The sequence below is a fragment of the Symphalangus syndactylus genome, chromosome 7, assembly GCF_028878055.3.
Source record: "Symphalangus syndactylus isolate Jambi chromosome 7, NHGRI_mSymSyn1-v2.1_pri, whole genome shotgun sequence".
NCBI classification, from domain to species: domain Eukaryota; kingdom Metazoa; phylum Chordata; class Mammalia; order Primates; family Hylobatidae; genus Symphalangus; species Symphalangus syndactylus.
This window is the reverse complement of record NC_072429.2, coordinates 90427913-90433858: the sequence shown is the minus strand read 5'-3', so window position 1 is coordinate 90433858 and position 5946 is coordinate 90427913.

The following is a 5946-nucleotide window of genomic DNA, read 5'->3' as shown; positions in this document are numbered from 1 at the left end:
CTGGCTCTTCTAAACCTAATGAGAAAAATGCCTCATAAATAAGTAATTGTGACATAATATGGTTCATGATATAGGTGAGTTACATAATCATAATAATTATAATTATAATGATAGCTATTTATAAAAATTTTACTGTTCCAAGTGTTCTTTTTTAAATTTGATTATTATTATACTTTAAGTTTTAGGGTACATGTGCACAATGTGCAGGTTTGTTACATATGTATACATGTGCCATGTTGGTGTGCTGCACCCATTAACTTGTCATTTAACATTAGGTATATGTCCTAAAGCTATCCCTCCTCCCTCCCCCTACCCCACAACAGTCCCCAGAGTGTGATGTTCCCCTTCCTGCATCCATGTGTTCTCATTGTTCAATTCCCACCTATGAGTGAGAACATGCAGTGTTTGGTTTTTTGTCCTTGCGATAGTTTGCTGAGAATGATGTTTTCCAGTTTCATCCATGTCCCTACAAAGGACATGAACTCATCATTTTTTTATGGCTACATAGTGTTCCATGGTGTATATGTGCCACATTTTCTTAATCCAGTCTATTGTTATTGGACATTTGGGTTGGTTCCAAGTCTTTGCTACAGTGAATAGTGCCGCAATAAACATATGTGTGCATGTGTCTTTATAGCAGCATGATTTATAATCCTTTGGGTGTATACCCAGTAATGGGATGGCTGGGTCAAATGGTGTTTCTAGTTCTAGATCCCTGAGGAATCGCCACACTGACTTCCACAATGGTTGAACTAGTTTACGATCCCACCAACAGTGTAAAAGTGTTCCTATTTCTCCACATCGTCCCCAGCACCTGTTGTTTCCTGACTTTTGATTATCACCATTCTAACTGGTGTGAGATGGTATCTCATTGTGGTTTTGATTTGCATTTCTCTGATGGCCAGTGATGATGAGCATTTTTTCATGTGTTTTTTGGCTGCACAAATGTCTTCTTTTGAGAAGTGTCTGTTCATGTCCTTCGCCCACTTTTTGATGGGGTTGTTTGTTTTTTTCTTGTAAATTTGTTTGAGTTCATTGTAGATTCTGGATACTAGCCCTTTGTCAGGTGAATAGGTTGCAAAAATTTTCTCCCATTTTGTATGTTGCCTGTTCACTCTGATGGTAGTTTCTTTTGCTGTGCAGAAGCTCTTTAGTTTAATTAGATCCCATTTGTCAATTTTGGCTTTTGTTGCCATTGCTTTTGGTGTTTTAGACATGAAGTCCTTGCCCATGCCTATGTCCTGAATGGTATTGCCTAGGTTTTCTTCTAGGGTTTTTATGGTTTTAGGTCTAACATGTAAGTCTTTAATCCATCTTGAATTAATTTTTGTATAAGGTGTAAGGAAGGGATCCAGTTTCAGCTTTCTACATATGGCTAGCCAGTTTTCCCAGCACCATTTATTAAATAGGGAATCCTTTCCCCATTGATTGTTTTTGTCAGGTTTGTCAAAGATCAGATGGTTGTAGATATGCGGCATTATTTCTGAGGGCTCTGTTCTGTTCCATTGATCTATATCTCCGTTTTGGTAGCAGTACCATGCTGTTTTGGTTACTGTAATCTTGTAGTATAGTTTGAAGTCAGGTAGCGTGATGCCTCCAGCTTTGTTCTTTTGGCTTAGGATTGACTTGGCGATGCGGGCTCTTTTTTGGTTCCATATGAACTTTAAAGTAGTTTTTTCCAATTCTGTGAAGAAAGTCATTGGTAGCTTGATGGGGATGGCATTGAATCTATAAATTACCTTGGGCAGTATGGCCATTTTCACGATATTGATTCTTTCTACCCATGAGCATGGAATGTTCTTCCATTTGTTTGTATCCTCTTTTATTTCATTGAGCAGTGGTTTGTAGTTCTCCTTGAAGAGGTCCTTCACATCCCTTGTAAGTTGGATTCCTAGGTATTTTATTCTCTTTGAAGCAATTGTGAATGGGAGTTCACTCATGATTTGGCTCTCTGTTTGTCTGTTATTGGTGTATAAGACTGCTTGTGATTTTTGTACATTGATTTTGTATCCTGAGACTTTGCTGAAATTGCTTATCAGCTTAAGGAGATTTTGGGCTGAGACAGTGGGGTTTTCTAAATATACAATCATGTCATCTGCAAACAGGGACAATTTGACTTCCTCTTTTCCTAATTGAATACCCTTTATTTCCTTCTCCTGCCTAATTGCCGTAGCCAGAACTTCCAACTCTATATTAAATAGGAGCGGTGAGAGAGGACATCCCTGTCTTGTGCCAGTTTTCAAAGGGAATGCTTCCAGTTTTTGCCCATTCAGTATGATATTGGCTGTGGGTTTGTCATAGATAGCTCTTATTATTTTGAGATACGTCCCATCAATACCTAATTTATTGAGAGTTTTTAGCATGAAGTGTTGTTGAATGTTGTCAAAGGCCTTTTCTGCATCTATTGAGATAATCATGTGGTTTTTGTCTTTGATTCTGTTTATATGCTGGATTACATTTATTGATTTGTGTATGTTGAACCAGCCTTGCATCCCAGGGATGAAGCCCACTTGATCATGGTGTATAAGCTTTTTGATGTACTGCTGGATTTGGTTTGCCAGTATTTTACTGAGAATTTTTGCATCAATGTTCATCAAGGATATTGGTCTAAAATTCTCTTTTTTGGTTTTGTCTCTGCCAGGCTTTGGGATCAGGATGATGCTGGCCTCATAAAATGAGTTAGGGAGGATTCCCTCTTTTTCTATCAATTGGAATAGTTTCAGAACGAATGGTACCAGCTCCTCCTTGTACCTCTGGTAGAATTCGGCTGTGAATCCATCTGGTCCTGGACTTTTTTTGGTTGGTAAGCTATTGACTATTGCCACAATTTCAGAGCCTGTTATTGGTGTGTTCGGAGATTCATCCTCTTCCTAGTTTAGTCTTGGGAGCATGTATGTGTCGAGGAATTTATCCATTTCTTCTAGATTTTCTAGTTTATTTGTGTAGAGGTGTTTGTAGTATTCTCTGATGGTAGTTTGCATTTCTGTGGGATCGGTGGTGATATCCCCTTTATCATTTTTTATTGTGTCTATTTGATTCTTCTCTCTTTTCTTCTTTATTAGTCTTGCTAGCAGTCTATCAATTTTGTTGATCTTTTCAAAAAACCAGCTCCTGGATTCATTAAGTTTTTGAAGGGTTTTTTGTGTCTCTATTTCCTTCAGTTCTGCTCTGATTTTAGCTATTTCGTTCCTTCTGCTAGCTTTTGAATGTGTTTGCTCTTGCTTTTCTAGTTCTTTTAATTGTGATGTTAGGGTGTCAATTTTGGATCTTTCCTGCTTTCTCTTGTGGGCATTTAGTGCTATAAATTTCCCTCTACACACTGCTTTGAATATGTCTCAAAGATTCTGCTATGTTGTGTCTTTGTTGTCATTGGTTTCAAAGAACATCTTTATTTCTGCTTTCATTTCTTTATGTACCCAGTAGTTATTCAGGAGCAGGTTGTTCAGTTTCCATATAGTTGAGCAGTTTTGAGTGAGTTTCTTAATCCTGAGTTCTAGTTTGGTTGCACTGTGGTCTGAGAGACAGTTTGTTATAATTTCTGTTCTTTTGCATTTGCTGAGGAGTGCTTTACTTCCAACTATGTGGTCAATTTTGGAATAGGTGTGGTGTGGTGCTGAAAAACATGTATATTCTGTTGTTTTGGGGTGGAGAGTTCTGTAGATGTCAGTTAGGTCCACTTGGTGCAGAGCTGAGTTTAGTTCCTGGGTATCCTTGTTAACTTTCTATCTCGTTGATCTGTCTGATGTTGACAGTGGGGTGTTAAAGTCTCCCATTATTATTGTGTGGGAGTCTAAGTCTCTTTGTAGGTCACTCAGGACTTGCTTTATGAATCTGGGTGCTCCTGTACTGGGTGCATATATATTTAGGATAGTTAGCTCTTCTTGTTGAATTGATCCCTTTGTCATTATGTAATGGCCTTCTTTGTCTCTTTTGATCTTTGTTGGTTTAAAGTCTCTTTTATCAGAGACTAGGATTGCAACCCCTGCCTTTTTTTGTTTTCCATTTGCATGGTAGATCTTCCTCCATCCCTTTATTTTGAGCCTATGTGTGTCTCTGCATGTGAGATGGGTTTCCTGAATACAACACACTGATGGGTCTTCACTCTTTATCCAATTTGCCAGACTGTGTCTTTTAATTGGAGCATTTAGCCCATTTACATTTAAAGTTAATATTGTTATGTGTGAATTTGATCCTGTCATTATGATGTTACATGGTTATTTTGCTCGTTAGTGGATGCAGTTTCTTCCTAGTCTTGATGGTCTTTATATTTTTGCATGTTTTTGCAGTGGCTGGTACCGGTTGTTCCTTTCCATGTTTAGTTCTTCCTTCAGGAGCTCTTTTAGGGCAGGCCTGGTGGTGACAAAATCTCTCAGCATTTGCTCGTCTGTAAAGTATTTTATTTCTCCTTCACTTATGAAGCTTAGTTTGATATGAAACTGAATATGAAATTCTGGGTTGAAAATTCTTTTCTTTAAGAATGTTGAATGTTGGCCCCCACTCTCTTCTGGCTTGTAGAGTTTCTGCCGAGAGATCAGCTGTTAGTCTGATGGGCTTCCCTTTGTGGATAACCGGACCTTTCTCTCTGTCTGCCCTTAACATTTTTTCCTTCATTTCAACTTTGGTGAATCTAACATCTATGCGTCTTGGAGTTGCTCTTCTCAAGGAGTATCTTTGTGGCGTTCTCTGTATTTCCTGAATCTGAATGTTGGCCTGCCTTGCTAGATTGGGGAAGTTCTCCTGGATAATATCCTGCAGAGTGTTTTCCAACTTGGTTCCATTCTCCCTGTCACTTTCAGGTACACCAATCAGACATAGATTTGGTCTTTTCACATAGTCCCATATTTCTTGGAGGCTTTGTTCATTTCTTTTTATTCTTTTTTCTCTAAACTTTTCTTCTCACTTCATTTCATTCATTTCGTCTTCCGTCACTGATACCCTTTCTTCCAGTTGATCACATTGGCTCCTGTGGCTTCTGCATTCTTCACATAGTTCTCAAGCCTTGGCTTTCAGCTCCATCAGCTCCTTTAAGGACTTCCCTGCATTTGTTATTCTGGTTTTACATTCATCTAATTTTTTTTCAAAGTTTCTAACTTCTTTGCCATTGGTTTGAATTTCCTCCTTTAGCTCAGAGTAGTTTGATCGTCTGAAGCCTTCTTCTCTCAACTCATGAAAGTCATTCTCCATCCAGCTTTGTTCCATTGCTGGTGAGGAACTGCATTCCTTTGGAGGAGGAGAGGTGCTCTGCTTTTTAGAGTTTCCAGTTTTTCTGCTCTGTTTTTTCCCCATCTTTGTGGTTTTATCTACTTTTGGTCTTTGATGATGGTGACAGACAGATGGATTTTTGGAGTGGATGTCCTTTCTGTTTGTTAGTTTTCCTTCTAACAGACAGGACCCTCAGCTGCAGGTCTGTTGGATTTTGCTAGAGGTCCGTTCCAGATGCTGTTTACCTGGGTATCAGCAGCGATGGCTGCAGAACAGCGGTGGCTGTAGAACAGTGGAATTTGGTGACCCGCAAATGCTGCTGCCTGATCGTTCCTCTGGAAGTTTTGTCTCAGAGGAGTACCTGGCCGAGTGAGGCGTCAGTCTGCCCCTACTGGGGGGTGCCTCCTAGTTAGGCTGCTCGGGGGTCAAGGACCCACTTGAGGAGGCAGTCTGCCTGTTCTCAGATCTCCAGCTGCATGCTGCGAGAACCACTACTCTCTTCAAGGCTGTCAGACAGGGACATTTAAGTCTGCAGAGGTTACTGCTGACTTTTTGTTTGTCTGTGCCCTACCCCCAGAGGTGGAGCCTACAGAGGCAGGCAGGCCTCCTTGAGCTGTGGTGGGATCCACCCAGTTGGAGCTTCTGGGATGCTTTGTTTACCTAATCAAGCCTGGGCATTGGCAGGCGCCCCTCCCCTAGCCTTGCTGCCACCTTGCAGTTTGATCTCAGACTGCTGTGCTAGCA